Source organism: Lipotes vexillifer, unplaced genomic scaffold, assembly GCF_000442215.2.
Source record: "Lipotes vexillifer unplaced genomic scaffold, Lipotes_vexillifer_v1.1 scaffold6, whole genome shotgun sequence".
In the NCBI taxonomy this organism is placed as follows: Eukaryota; Metazoa; Chordata; class Mammalia; order Artiodactyla; family Lipotidae; genus Lipotes; species Lipotes vexillifer.
The window spans coordinates 603,640-620,192 of NW_006799037.1; the positions used below are offsets into that span (position 1 = coordinate 603,640).

The 16,553-nt window shown below is 36.2% G+C and overlaps 1 protein-coding gene across 2 annotated transcripts in view; it reads right to left on the reverse strand.

Annotated features, from left to right (window-relative positions):
* The window catches only part of SBF2 (SET binding factor 2), a 472,364-nt gene that overhangs the window by 218,484 nt on the left and 237,327 nt on the right, over positions 1 to 16,553 (reverse strand). The gene's annotated exons all lie outside the window — the stretch shown is intronic.

The window sequence follows — 16,553 nt, forward strand, 5'->3', positions numbered from 1 at the left end:
CGAAGAAAAATATTTGGTTAAACTATAAATTCCATAGAGCCTAAGAGTATTTCTTTCCCAAACTTTCAGTTTTGTTTGTCTAATCAGTGTAACACTCATTGAATATATTAGTTGTTTGGAAATACACTATTACCTTCTTTTCAACTTAATCTCCAAGGTCTGTACTTAAATTTCTGTTTTAGATCCTTGGCATTGTTCTAATAACATTTTTCCCTTTTAAAGTCCATTTGTCTGATGTTAACATAACCATACCAGTTTTGTTATTGAAATTTTCCTGGTATATCTTTTTTCCACCTTTTTACATCAACCTTTCTCTACTTATTGGAAATAGCACATTGTTGACAACTTTAAAAATCCCCACTAAAATCAACAAGAAAAAATCAACGTAAGAGAATAATATGAATTTACAATTTACAAAAGAGGAAATCAAAATGATAAACATGAAAAGAAGCTCCAAAGCTTCTAATAATCAGAAAAATTCAACATAATAAATTCATGAGGTATGATATTAAACCTACTACAATATCCAAAATCAAAGCCTGACAACTCTAAGTTTTTATGAGGATGGCAGGGAAAGGAACTATCATACATACTGCTGTGAGGAATATAAAGAAACTTAAGATGCATATACCCTACCATCTAGTTATTACAGTAATTTTAGTAATTCCATTGTTAGTTATTTATCACAGAAACTCTCTCACATGTACCCAAGAAGATAAGGTACAAAAAGGTACGTTGTAGAAGTATTTAAACAATGAAAAAAGTGGGCACATCCTAAATGTAAGAATGAAGAATAAATTATAGTAAAATCATACTATGAATTAAACTTCCTCTGATTGAAGATGGCAAATGTTGACTGAAACAAAAGACTAAAGTTTTATTATTCAAAATTTATAAAAGGAAAACCAATTATACTCCAATAAAGATTTTTTAAAAACCTACCAAATTTATAAAATGAAATAATTATTAAAGAAATTTAAATACAATTTTCAAGTGATATGGCTTTTGGCGGTAGGTCTGTAACACTTATACTCATGAATTTAAGATAGATTAAAACATCACTAAGACTTTTGGGATACCTTTACAGCAGTGAAAATAAGAGAGCTAGTGCTACACATATCAACATGAATAACTCTCCCAATATAATATCGAGTGAGGAAAGTAAGGTATAAAGTGATGCTATAGGATGACAGCATTTATATATTGTTTAAAACCATACAAGATGCTACTATATATTGTTCAGGTATATACAAACATACAGTCAAAATATAAAGATATATCTGGGACTAAGAAATACCAAATTTGGGATAGTATATATCTCTGGGATGAGAAGGCATACACAGGAAGTTTCAACTATATCTATGATGCTACATTTGTTAAACTGGATCACAGATACGTTAAACATTTTTTTTTGGGGGGGAGAATAATTTAAAGCTTACAGAAAAGTTGTAAGAATGTGCAGAGAGCACCCATCTACCCTTCACAATGATTCACCTGTTAAAATTTTGCTCCATTTGCTTTAACATTTGTACTTATGTGCCAGCATGCCCTGACTCTTTCTACAAACTCACACACATTTTTCTGAGCCATGTGAATGTACACATCATGACATTTACCCCTAAATACTTCAGTGTTTTTTGTAAGAATAAAGATAATGTCTTCCTAACCACAGTATGGTTATCATCCTCAGTAAATTAAACATGTTGCAATACTTGAAGTCTAATCTTACATTTGTATTCCAATTTTGTCCACTGACTCAATGTTATTCTTTGGAGCTTTTCCCCTACCATCAGGATTCATTCTAAGCTCAGTATTCCATTTAGCTGTCATGTTTCTTTATTCTCATTCAATATGGAGCATTTCCACAACCTTAAATTTTTCTTTTACTGAGATAAAATTCACATAACATAAAATTAACCATTTCAAAGAGAACAATTTATTCATTTGCTCACTAAACTATCTCGCATCCTAGGAGTAAATCCTACTCAATCATGGTCTATGATCCTTTAACGTGTTGTTGAACTTGGTTTGCCAATATTTTGTTGAGGATTTTTTCATCTAAGTTCATCAGGGATATTGGCTTCTAGTTTCCTTTTCTTGTAGTGTCCAAGTCTGGCTTTGGTATCAGGGTAGTAATGCTGGCCTTTTAAAATGAGTTTGGAAGTGTTCCCACTTCCACTTTTTGGAAGAGTTTGTAATGGACAGGTATTAATTCTTCTTTAAATTTTTGGTTGGATTCACCAGTGAAGCCATGTGGTCCTGGACTTTTCTTTTGGGAATGTTTTTGATTACTGATTCAATCTCCTTAGTAATTGTTCTGTTCAGATTTTCTATTTCTTTTTGGTAGGTTGTATGTTTCTAGGAATTTATTCATTCTTCTAGTTTACCTGTTGGTATTTTCACAGTACTCACTTATGATCCCTAGTGCTTCTGTGGTATCAGTTGTCATGTCCCCTCTTTCATACCTGATTTTACTTATTTGAGTATTTTCTCTTTTTTTTCTAAGTCTAGCTAAAGGTTTGTCAATTCTACTTATCTTTTTTAAGAAACAGCTGTTAGTTTCACTGATCTTTTCTACTGTCTTTTTATTCTCTATTCCATTTATTTTTTGCTCTAATCTTTGTTATTTCCTTCCTTCTACTAACGTCAGGCTTCATTTGTTCTTTTTCTAATTCCTTGGAATGTAAAGTTAGGACATTTGAGATCTTTCTTTTTTCTTAATGTAGATATTTATCACCGTAAACTTCTTAGATCTGTGTTTGCTGCATCCCGTAAGTTTTGGTGTTTGCTTTTCCATTTTCGTTTGTCTCATGATATTTTTGATGTTTTCATTGACCCACTGGTTGTTCAGGAGCATGTTGTTTCATCTCTATACATTTGTGGATTTACAAGTTTTCTTGATACTGATTTCTAGTTTCACACCATCCTGGTTGAAAAACACACTTGATATGATTTTAATCTTCATAAATTTATGAAGACTTGTTTTGTAGCCTAATATACAATTCATCCTGGAGAATGTTCAACGTGTGCTTGAGAAGAATGTGTATATTTTGTTGCTGTTGGATGGAAGGTTTTGTATATGTCTGTTAGGTCCATCTGCTATAACATGTTGTTTAAGTCCTTACTATTTGCCTTACTGATTTTCTGTCTGGATGATTTATCCATTGTTGCATGTGGGGTACTGAAGTCTTCTACTATTATTGTATTGCTGTCAACTTTTCCCTTCAGATCTGTTAATATTTGCTTTATATATTTAAGTACTCTGATGTTGGCTGCATAAATATTTACAGTTGTTATAACCTCTTGATGAATTGACTACTTTATCATTATATAATGACTTTGTCTCTTATTACAGTTTTTGGCGTAAAGTCTACTCTGTCTGATATCAATGTAGCTACCTGTGCTTTCCTTTGGCTTTTATTTGCATGAGATATATTTTTATATAGCTTCACCTTCAGTGTATATGTATCATGAAAGCTGAAGTGAGTCTTTTTTCTGTTAGGCTCTGGTGAGGACAGCAGTCAGCACCTAGCTCTGTGTTAATTATAAGCTGTACCCTGTAAAGTATGCAGTCAAACACCTTTTAGGGAAACACTGGGAGGAGGGTATTTTTGCCTGCTCCCTCCGCACTGAGCCTGGAGGGATAACCACAGTAAGTGCTCACACACCCATTAAGAACTGCTTCTTTGTGTTCTATAGTCCTATGGGACTTGTGAACACAAACTCTGTTGGCTTTCAGAGCTAGGAGTTTGAGGGAACCATTCATCAGGTGGGAGCCTTAAAAGTTGATGTTCAAGATGTGTGGCCCCAACCCTTTGGTCTTCAGGGAGAAGCTGGGCGTTGGGGGTTCCGTCTCCATTATTTGGTGCTGTGAAAGGAGTGGGGTTTATGGCAGGAGTGTATCTCCGTCATTCCTACCCATTTCAATGTGGGCATTTTCTTAGGAGCCCAAGGTACAGGAGTAACTTAACTAGTTTCTGGATTTCTCTCACAGGGAATTGCTCCATGTGTAGCTCTCTGTAAAGAGTGAAATTCAGGAGCCTCCTATGTTGCCATCTTGGTCCTGAGTCTCATCTAGCACTCCTATGACTCTCTCAATACCAGGATTTTCCTGTTAAATTTCGAGCAGGTCTGCCACTAGCCCCAAATAGGGTTATAACTTAGACAAGCAGAGTCAGAGTTTTTTCCCTTTCATTTCCTTCTGGATTCAATATTATTGAATCACCGTATGTATGGGCTTCCCTGGTGGTGCGGTCGTTGAGAGTCCGCCTGCAGACAAGCTTCTTTGTGTTCTATAGTCCTATGGGACTTGTGAACACAAACTCTGTTGGCTTTCAGAGCTAGGAGTTTGAGGGAACCATTCGTCAGGTGGGAGCCTTAAAAGTTGATGTTCAAGATGTGTGGCCCCAACCCTTTTGGGGGCTTAAGCTTTCCCCCGCTTTTGCAGCAAAGTTGCTGGTTTTATGACCAGCCCTGCCCTGGCAAAACTATCATTTTCACTGATAGTACTGACATGTGGGAAAGATGGGAGCCACCCCAGGTAAGAATGCTGCAGGTTCCTACTATTCTTATCCAAAGGCCTAGCATGAATAAATGCTTCTGAGTTTGTTGTTTGCTTTTGGTCAATTTCCAGAGCACTGAAATAGTTGTACAATAACTGTACAACCATTTCTGTCTAGCTTCACACTGATTCTTTAGGGAGAGGATTAACTCTTCATATTGCCATAACCAGAATCATTATCCTTGGTGATGTCAATTTTGTTCACCTAAACTTTTGTTTATTGCTATCTAACTTCTCTAATGTATACTCGTATTTTTCCTTGTAACTAATAAGCAATCTGTGTTCAGACACTTTAGACCATGCAAATATCTTGTTCCTCACCAAAATTTCTGCCTAGATTTAGCATCTATTTATAATTACTATCTGAATCAGTCTTTACTATGATGATCATAAAATGCTTTTCCAAATCCAGCACTTCCTCCACATTCACCAGTCAGCACTCAACATTCTGCAATAAGCAGAACCCTCATTTATTCCCCCAGTAACCTGCTTATTTATATATCCATTATCAGTATGGACTCATGGATTTCTTTTGGATTTCTATTTTTTTATTCCAACATTTTATAAGTCATTACTGCCCTTAATTATTTTTGTGCCAATTAAGTCCTAGATTTAGACAGTGGGCACCCCTTTAAATCTAGTTCCTGTGTCCCTGTGACATGAACTCAACTTTTTTTTCTTCTTACTTTCTGGCTTGACAAAATAATCCAGGCTCATATTTTACCTACCCTGTCCCTCCTCTGAAGTCAGCCACTTCTCCAAGGAGGCTGGTTCCTTTTTGTGAGGAATGGCATTAAAGATCAAGGATACTGGGGTTTAGGGTAAATGTTAGATCATTTCTTCTAGGGTGTCTTTGTTTCTGGGCTACTTCTGCAGATACAGCAGATACATGAACACATATACATGCATAAAGACAAACAGACACACACACATATACATATATTTGAGAAATCCTGAGTCCATATCATTACTTTCAATTCCAATCTTTTCTCATAGGGTCTCCCCACTGACTCCAATACATATTTGCATGCCCCTTCTTCCATTGAGAACCCTGGATTCTAATAACATAAACACATTTATTCATTTGCTAAATCTTATATTATACATAAACTGCATGATTTTTTCAGCCATTCTAACTAAAAAAAATCACACCAACTAAAAAGGAGTTAACAATTTATTTGCAATTCTCTCCAAAACTGAGGTTATATAGTCAAATACTGTGTTTATAAGTTACTTTGATTAGTTTTTCCTCTTCAGTATGGTTATGTTATTCATTTGAATGAGAGTGGAGTTTGTTTCTGTATGCTTTCAGTTTTAATTTTTTTAAATTTCTTCCCATCATGATTGATCTAATATTATTTTCTGAAGACGTGAGACCTAAATAAGTTTTGAGAAGTCAAAACTACATAAGAAGGTCTACTCAGAGAAGTGTCACTCCTTCCCTGAATTAATAGTATTGTGCCAATATCAATTCCCTGGTTGTTATAATGTACTATGATTACATAAGACATTATTGTTGGGGGAAGGTAGGTGATGTATTCTTGAGAATTCTCTGTACCATTTTAGTCAAAGCATTTAAAAATTAAAATTTATATTAAAAAAGTCTGCAGTTGTATTAATTTCCAATGGCTATTATAATAAATTACCACAAACTTAATGGCTTAAAACAACATGAATATATTATGTTAAAGTTCAGGAGGTCAGAAGCCCTACTCTTGGCTTTTCCAGCTTCCAGCACCTGCCCACATTCCTGAGCTCATGGCTCCCTTCTATCGTCAAAGCTGGTAAGGCCGGTTGAGTCTTTGTCCCTTGTGTGATGTCAGAGTACACCACTCTGACACTGACTCTTTTGCTTCCCTCTTCCATCTTTTAAGGACCTTTATGATCACATTGGGCCCACCTAAAGGAGCTGACACTCGAGTTGTATTCTGAAGGATAAGCAGAAGTTAGAGTTAGGGAGACAAGAGCAGTAAGGCCTTCAAAGTTGACAGAAGACCATATGCAAAGAAACAGAGGACTGAGGAAGGAAAAGGCACTCAGAGAGACCTACAAGTAGTTTTGCCAAGGGTAGGTTCATGAAGAATTTGTATACCATAGTAAGGAGTCCAAGCTTTTTTCCTGAAGACTCTAGGGAAGAACTTTTCCCTTTCCACTCCCATGTGAACCCTCTGTAATCCCTCACACAAAAGATAATCCATCAGAAAATAAAAGTCATAGCTGGCATCATGTAGTAGTAGGGACTCTAACCTACTTATATCAGTAAAAACAATCAATTTGTGATATCAAGGGGTGAAATATTAGACTATATTTACTAATAGAGGATTTATGTCTCATGTATTAAAAATGAGTTGGGATAACATTCTAGTGCTTAAAGGGTAAGTTTCTCATTATCCAGAAAATTATTTAATGTAATATAGAATAAAATTTACCTGTGACTAACTGAAGGATTGCTTAAACTTTGTATTTTTAAATATAACATGCTTTCTTCAGCTTTAGATAATTAACAACCTCAAATATTTTAAGAAATTACATCAATGTTTTTATTCCTAACTAGCAACACTTGTTGCTGTGTTCACAGAGTTATTTAGAAATTCATTTTCTTTGAACTTCTGGTCATAATCAGCTTTCTAAATAACCTTGAATTGTTTCCTAGTCTTTGGTAGCCAACGTCCATCCAAAGCTACACAATAACAGTGGAGAAAACAATATGAAAAACAAACATTCCAGTGATAATTACTGCTGATTTCACTGTAATGGTACATACACATCCTGTTGATTATTTAAATAGTAAAACATTCTGAAAAATTACTTCCTGATCTTAACTTTTCTTTAGGGGTTAAAGTTCTAAAATTCATAGCATCAAACATTAATGAACGTATTTGTTTCCCGTTTTGAAAAAACAACACCCAAAACTTTTCTCCAGAATCCTCCCCTTCTCTGAATAATAACAATGTGTTACACAAATAGAACACTACGTCTCAGCTTTCAAATGGGCAAATTGAGGAACTGAAGGCCATGGTTTTCGAGACATGCTATATTTCCAAAAGCCTTAAACAATTTACTATAATTCTGTCAATCCACAATGGAGAAAACTTAACAGTGGTCTTGGCTTAATACAAGTCATGAAAAAGGAGATTTCTCATTCATTTGGTTGTTATTTGTTGAGTAGCTACTATGCACAAGGTATCTTCACAATAATGAAGAAAAACAAAATCCCTACCCTCCCAGATTATCTAAAGCTTTATATAGTTTAGTTTTGTAACTACCATTGAGAAGCAATGTTTAATATGTTACAAATTTGGTACATTATTTCCAAATATATTATAAATGGAAATCTTCTAAGTAAAAATTAACTAAGAAATGTAACTGAACTGGGCAAGTATGCATGGGTATATTTTAGTGGTTATGAACATGGGCTTATTCCCTTGAACGTGACATGAATTAAATACACTTTACATACTTATAAGTAGAGTTTAGCAATCTGGCAATCTTTAAATACAAGAAGTCATTTAACAAATACTTATGACCACAAAGAATTCAAATCTAAAACTGTATATCTATAGCCCAAGTAACAATCCACAGAAGACCAACTCAAGCAAAACTTTGTAGAAAGGTATAGCACATTTCCTTCCTTGCTGAACAACACAATTGGTTCTCTGGGTCAAGGGTAATCACATCAACCCCAAATGGTCCAGATTCCTAGTCTGTGCCTGTTCTGAATGACCAGGTTTTTAAATCTACTTTAATGTTTAAATTTAAGAAGCAGGAAACAAAAGAGGCTTTAAGAGTGGAACAGCAAATAAAGGGAAAGGATAATATAGAGTGAATAACTGGAGAATTAAAGCAAGGAACAAACAGGAAGCAAGTGCCTTGGCAGAACGAACTCTTTTGATTAAAACTTTCTTCTCCCCTTTCTTCCCTGCCTCTACTGTTAAACCTTTACCTAGCTGCTGAGATATGTAAGAAACTGCTAAACTCTAGGGATAGATATAAAAAAAATTGAGGCAGGTTTGTAGGAGCTCACAGCTCAGTGAAGATGGCAGGTTGGTAAAAAAACAGTTAACACACAACAGAATAGCAACCTGTAAAAAAATGCTACAGAGCACAGAAAAGAGGATAATTTATCCTGCCACCATTTGTAAGTTGCATACTTAATTGTTGGAATGACCATATTTTATAAGAATATTAATCTCTAAAGTGCTCAAAGAGGAACTTCCCTGGTGGTCCATGGTTAAGACTCAGTGCTTCCACTGCAGTGGGCCCACGCATTTGATCCCTGGTTGGGGAACTAAGATCCCACATGTCGCGCAGTGCGGGGCCAAAAACAGAGCAAAATGATATTTTACACAAGACAACTTTGTGACAATGGTGGATAACAGTTAATAGCTATCTTGCCTCAGACATCTGCGTTCATTAAAAGATAATTCAAAGACACAGGTAACTATTTAGTGGTAGCATTTAAACGCCATAAAAGGAAAACGGAGATCGTTTTGAATCAGGATTCTTATGAACTGTCCTCAAATGATATCATGTAGCAAGCACATACTTTATTTATGTGTAATTCTAGCAAGCGTAGTACATTAGTCAACAAGCACTCCATTGGTCAATGACTGTCAGTCTTTGGTATTTTAAAAATGGTTTCCTTTATAAAACTAGCATAAATATTTAATGTTTAATTTTGAAAAGAAAGCAATCAATTTCCTGATAACATTCTGACTACTTCTGAATGCTCAAGCTTCATCAAACATCTTACTATTTTATGAAGGCCTGTCATGGCTCTATACCGTTGCTTATGTTCTTTCTGCCTAGGATGTCCTTCTTCCACTTTTCTAGCTAGTAAGAGTTAGCTCTTAGTATCTCTATTATTGCACTAATTATACTGTACTGTAATTTTAAAAATGTATCTGTTTCTCCACTAGGCTAAAAGTATTATCTGGGATAAGGGCTGAGGTTGTTTCATCTTTATATCCCTAGTGACTAGCACAGGACCTGGCACATGGTAATGGTTTTGTAAACATCCAATGAGAAAAATATACTCCTGCAGATAGGCGTTACAGAAAGTTTATTCTTTGTGCTATTTATTACCAAAACGTAAATTGAACAGTCTTCCCTAGACATTTTAGGACTCTGTAATAAAGTAGACATGGTAAGAAGTTTCTTCAGAAAAGTGCTCCAGAACAGACCAGTGAGAAGATTTGTTTCAAATCCCCAAGACAAAGAGTTGACATCTAAACTGTCAAAAATTGATGGACTTCCCTGGTGGTGCAGTGGTTAAAAATCCGCTTGCCAACACAGGGGACGCAGGTTTGATCCCTGGTCGGGAAGATCCCACATGCCGCGGAGCAACTAAGCCAGTGTACCACAACTGCTGAGCCTGCGCTCTGGAGCCTGCGAGCCACAACTACTGAGCACAATTACTGAGCCCGAGCGCCGCAACAAGAAGCCCATGCACCATAACGAAGAGTAGCCCCACTCGCCGCAACTAGAGAAAGCCCACGCACAGCAACAAAGACCCAGCGCAGCCCTAAATAAATAAATAAATTTATAAACGGTCAAAAAGTGATTAATCATAAATATAGTTACAGTAAAACACTCAATTTCCTATTTCCTTCTTTCCTACCTAGAGCACAATATGCCACTTATAGTAATGGTCTAAACTCTTGTGCCCGCAAATTCTCCAACTACCATTTTTTCTTTTTTTTAATTTAAATAATTAATTAATTAATTTTCGGTCACATTGGGTCTTCGTTGCTGCGTGCGGGCTTTCTCTCTCTTTGTTGCCGTGTGCGAGCGGGGGCTACCCTTCATTGTGGTGCACAGGCTTCTCATTGCAGTGGCTTCTCTTGTTGCAGAGCATGGGCTCTAGGTGCGCAGGCTTCAGTAGCTGTCGCACGTGGGCTCAGTAGCTGTGGCTCACGGGCTCCAGAGCGCAGGCTCAGTAGTTGTGACGCACAGGCTTAGTTGCTGCGCAGCATGTAGGATCTTCCCAGACCAGGGCTCGAACCCGTGTCCCCTGCATTGGCAGGTGGGTTCTTAACCACTGTGCCATCAGGGAAGTCCCTCCAACTACCTTTTAAACTACATGTATTGAGAAAGAAAACGGCTACTCCATTTTTTTCCCATTATAATTAAGACTAAAACAACTAATAATGCTATATGAATAATCTAGGAAAACTAATGAAAAGAGTAATATGATCCAAGACACTAGATTTTGATCATTTAAGGAAAAAGAACAAAAATCATTCTACAACTGATGCACTAATCATGTGGTTCATAAATTTACCAATCAACATATTCTTCTTAAAGGTGTTACCTTTATAGAGAACCATTTTCCACAACCTAAGCCTTCATTCTTTCCTCTGACATCTTTCTCCTATTTCAGGAACATAAATTATTTTTGATACTCTTATAAAAGTTAATGTCACTTTAAGAATAATTATATAGCATTACAAACAGAAGCTTTTCCAGAGGAAGACAAAAGAGAGAATGCCAGAAGTTTTCCATTAAAATATTTAAAAGCAGAAATAACTTTCTAAATAGCAAGTTATGGTTACAATCAACATTTTAAGGATATTTATGTAAAAAGGAAAAATTATGTTTATAAGATAAACTGAAGAAAAACTCTAGCTATTTTAATAATTTTTTTAAATCTATATTTAGTATTAGATATAATACACAGAAATATTGACTCAATAATTGCTAATGAAAAACTGACTAAATATGGGTGAGCAAAAAGAAAGTATGCATATAAAAAAGTTTATACCAAGATGGAATCATGAGGAAATAAAAATCTTGATCAGACCAATAATGAATAAGGAGACTGAAACGGTAATCAAAACCTCCCAACAAAGAAAAGTTCTGGACCAGATGGTTTCACTGGTGAATTCTACCAAACACTTAGAGAAGAATTAATACCAATTCTTCTCAAACTCTTCCAAAAAACTGAACAGGAAGGAATACTCCCTAAGGCCAGAATTACCCTAATAACAAAGCCAGATAAGGACTCTATAAGAAAAGAAAACTGCAGGCCAATATTACTGATTAACATAGACATGAAAATTCTCAATAAAACACCAGCAAAATAAATTCAGCACATTAAAAGGATCATATAGAATGGTCAAGTGGAATTTACTCCCAGAATGTAAGGAGAATTCAACACATACAAATCCATCAATGTGATATACCACACTAATGAAATAAAAGATTAAAAAATCCTATGATTATCTCAACAGACGCAGAAAAAACATCTGATTGAACATTCTTTCATGATAAAAACTCTCAACAAATTGGGTATGGAAAAAACATACCCCAACATAATAAATGCCACATATGACAAGCCCACAGCTAACATCTTGTTGAATATTTAACAGTGAAAGCATGAAAGCTTTCCTGCTAAGATCAGGAACAGGACAAGGCTACCCACTCCTCTTCAACACAGTACCGGAAGTCCTAACCAGAGCAATTAGGGAAGAACACGAAATAGAAAGCATCCAAATCTGAACGGAAGAATTAAAACTGTCTCCATTTGCAGATGATATGATCTTATATATAGAAAATCCTAAAGACTCCACCAAAGAGTTGTTAGAACTAATAAACAAATTCAGTAAAGTTACAGGATATAAAATCAACATACAAAAATCAGTTGCATTTCTACATACTAACAATGAACTATCTGAAAAAGAACTAAAATAATCCCATTTACAGTAGCATCAAAATGAATAAAATACTTAGGAATAAATTTAACCAAGGAGGTAAAAGATCTGTACATTGAAAACTATGACACTTTGATGAAAGAAACTGAAGACACAAATAAATTGAAGTATATTCATAAATCAGAAGAATTAACATTGTTGAAATATCCATACTACCTCAAACCACCTATGGATTCAATGCAATCAAAATAATTATATTTTTCATAGACAGAGAAAAAAAATCAATCCTAAAATTCATATAAGTCCCTAGATAGCCAAAGGGATCCTGAGAAAGAAGAACAGACCTAGAGGTTTCACAATTCCTGATTTTAAACTATATTACAAGGCTACAATAATCAAAAAGTATAGTATTGGCATAAAAACAGACACATAGACCAATGGAATAGAATTGAGAGTGTAGAAAGAAGCTCACACTTATGCAGTCAACTAACATTTGACAAAGAAGCCAAAAATATTCAATGAGGAAAGGACAGTCTCTTCAACAAGTGATGCTGGAAAAATTGGATATTCGTGCACAAAAGAATGAAACTGGACCCCTAACTCACACCACTCACAAAAAATAACACGAAGTGTATTAAATAATAAATAAAAGAACCAAAACTATAAAACTACTAGAGGAAACAGGGAAAAATCTTCTTGATATTGGTCTTGGCAATGATTTTTTGGATGTGACACCCAAAGCTCAAGCAGCAAAAGCAAAAATAAAGTGGGACTACACCAACTAAAAAGTTTCTGAACAGCAAAAGAAACTATCAGCAAAATGAAAAGGCAGTCTACAGAATAGGGGAAATTACATGCAAACCATCTATTTGATAAGATATTAATATCTAAAATATATCAGGAACTCATACAACTCAATAGCAAAAAGGAAAAAAAAAAGATTAAAAAATGGGCAAAGGACTTGAATAGATGTTTTTCCAAAGAAGATATACAAATGCCAACAGGCATAAGAAAAGATGCTCAACTTCACTAATCATCAAGGAAATGTAAATCAAAACCACAATGAGATACCATCTTACAACAGTTAGAATGATTTTTTTTTTTTTTAAGATGTTGGGGGTAGGAGTTTAGTAATTTATTTATTTATTTTTGCTGTGTTGGGTCTTCGTTTCTGTGCGAGGGCTTTCTCTAGCTGTGGCAAGCGGGGACCACTCTTCATCGCGGTGCGCGGGCCTCTGACTATCGCGGCCTCTCCTGTTGCGGAGCACAGGCTCCAGACGCTTTGTTTGTTTATTTATTGCGGTACGCGGGCCCCTCACTGCCGTGGCCTCTCCCTTTACGGAGCACAGTTTCCGGATGCGCAGGCCCAGCAGCCGTGGCTCACGGGCCCAGTCACTCCACGGCATATGGGATCCTCCCAGACCAGGGCTCGAACCGTGTCCCCCGCATTAGCAGGCAGACTCCCAACCACTGCGCCACCAGGGAAGCCTCTAGAATGATTATTATCAAAAGAGAAGAGGGAATTCTTCTACACTGTTGGTGGGAATGTAAATTGGTCCAGCTACTATGTTAAACAGTCTGAAGCTTCCTCAAGAAATGAAAAATAGAACTACCATATGATCCAGCTATTCCACTTCTGGGTATATATCCAAAGGAAATGAAATCACTATCTCAAAGAGGTATCTACACTCATGTGTTCATTGTAGCACTATTCACAATAGCCAGGACATGGAAACAACCTAAGTGTCCATCAACGGATGAATGGAAAAAGAAAATATATATATACTACACTGGAATATTATTCAACCATAAAAAGGAAGGAAACCCTGTCTTTCATGACAACATGGATAGACCCTGAAGGCACTATGCTAAGTGAAATAAGTCAGATAGAGAAAGACAAATACTCTATACATTCTCATTTATATATGGAATCTAAAAAAACTGAACTCATAGAAATAAAGAGTAGAACGGTGGTTGCCAGGGGCTAAGGGGTGGGGGAAGTGGGAAGATATTGGTCAAAGGGTACAAATTCCAGGTATAAGATGAATAAATTCTGAGAATCTAACGTACAGCATGGTGACTATAATTAACAATACTGTATTACATACTTGAAAACAGTGAAAAGAGTAGATGCTAAATGTTAACAGCACACACACAAATGATAGTTACGTGAGGGGATGGAGGCGTTAACTAATCTTATTGTGGTAATTATTTTTCAGTATATACAAGCACCTTAAACTTATATATATGTCAATAAAATATCAATAAACACAGATGTTACGTACCTAATGTTGTTTTACTATGGAAACAAAGTGACAATAGCTAAAGGCCCAAGATCATTTTAGTCTGTGACTTTAAAAATGTCTAATAAATAGTATACTATAAAAATTAGGGAATAAGTATTCTAAAACTAGTGTATTTGTAGTTAAAAACCAAATTATAGGTGAATATATATGACAAAAGATGTCATGAGAATTTCACAGAATTATTTGGGTCAAGGAAGGATACCTGAGCTATGGATTAGATTAAAAAATCAGAGGGGCTATAGCAACCAGTTCTTGTGAATATAATCTTATTAACATAAAAAAATTACAATTTTCCACACGAAACACAAGTCTTCAGGTAAACAAAAACAATTCACATAGACTACAAAAAGATACAAACAAATAAATAAAATAGGTGTTAAGTTGGAGATGAAGATGGTTAACAGAAAATTTTAAGGAATGAGGTGGGTAATGGCAGCAGTCCACATAATTACTTCAGGCAAACACAGAGACCTCTGAAACTGTGAAAAACAAATTCATTATCATAACAATCCTTGGAGAGAAGAACCAAGGAAATGCTATCATTACATTTAGACTTTTTACAGGAAAACTAGTCAAGGCTACAAAAGAATCTTAGAGTCTTATCTGCTTCCTGTCTGTGCTTTGTAAAATCTACCACCACTACCCCACCCCCAACCCAGGTAGTGAACTCTGATAATGGTCTAATACTGACCTTCAACAACAGTCCAACCAAAATGACTGGTGATAAGAGCATGCCTTTAGCAGAATTATCAGTACCACATGCTCTGAGAACTACTACTCTGCATACAGTGCTGTTTTAGAAGCATCTTTCTTTCTCCTTTCCTTTCTTATCTTTTCCTTATTCTTTCCCTGGAAAAGTAAATTTTGAATACGTAAGCAAAAGATAACTAAGCTCAAAATACTAGAGAGTAAAATAATGAAATTTGATATTCAAATGGCTAATCATCGTGTTCTGGTGCACTTCATCCATACACAGAACTCTCCTAGGAGATATGACTGCCATTTTCTTCATGGCTAGTGTATTAATTTATTCAAGAAAAACCGATGCCTTCTGTGCCCAAGGCACTATGCCAGATATACAGAATGCGAAGAATAATAAGACAAGGCAGTTCTTGAAGCTCCCAGTCAAGTCAGAGAAAACTCCCTATTAATAAATAAGGAAAAAGCACAGAGTAGAACTTCCATACTCTCCCTTGAAGACATTTAGGAATCAATATATCAGTCCTGTACTGCCTATCTCTAGACTTTTTGTTGTCTGCGGATAAAATCTCTAATTTATTCAAGCATTGTACTTTTTAAAAAAATAAAAGGTGTACATATGAAGAGATAAATAGTTGTACAAGTTTTCTAAATATTTGTATTGTAAGATAAAGGACAAATGTAGAAAAGCATACAAATCAAATGTATAGCTTAATGAATTATCTTACAAACACTACCTAGGTCAAGAAGGAACTTCGCTAGCAGCCCTAGAAGCCCCTTCTATGTGCCTCTAATCACAACCACCTCTCTACTGCCGTAAGTAACCAATATCCTGACTTTATTAACCATTTTCCTGACTTCTCCTATAGACATTCTTATCACCCAAATGTGCATACCTAGACACTATAGTTCAATCTCACTCTACTAAAAATGGGATGTGTTTCAAATCTTTTTTTAAACAAAAGTTTGGCCACACCGCATGGCACACAGGATCTTAGTTCCCTGACCAGGGATCGAACCCACACCCCCTGCAGTGGAAGCACGGAGTCTTAACGACTGGACCGGCAGGGGAGTCCCTCAAATCCCTTTTAATCTAGAGGTTCCTCCTTCATTCCTTGTAATTTATTTGTTAAAGAACCTGGGACGGGCTTCCCTGGTGGCGCAGTGGTTCAGAGTCTGCCTGCCGATGCAGGGGACGCGGGTTCGTGCCCCGGTCTGGGAGGATCCCACATGCCGCGAAGCGGCTGGGCCCGTGAACCATGGCCGCTGAGCCTGCGCGTCCGGAGCCTGTGCTCCGCAACGGGAGAGGCCACAGCAGTGAGAGACCCGCGTACC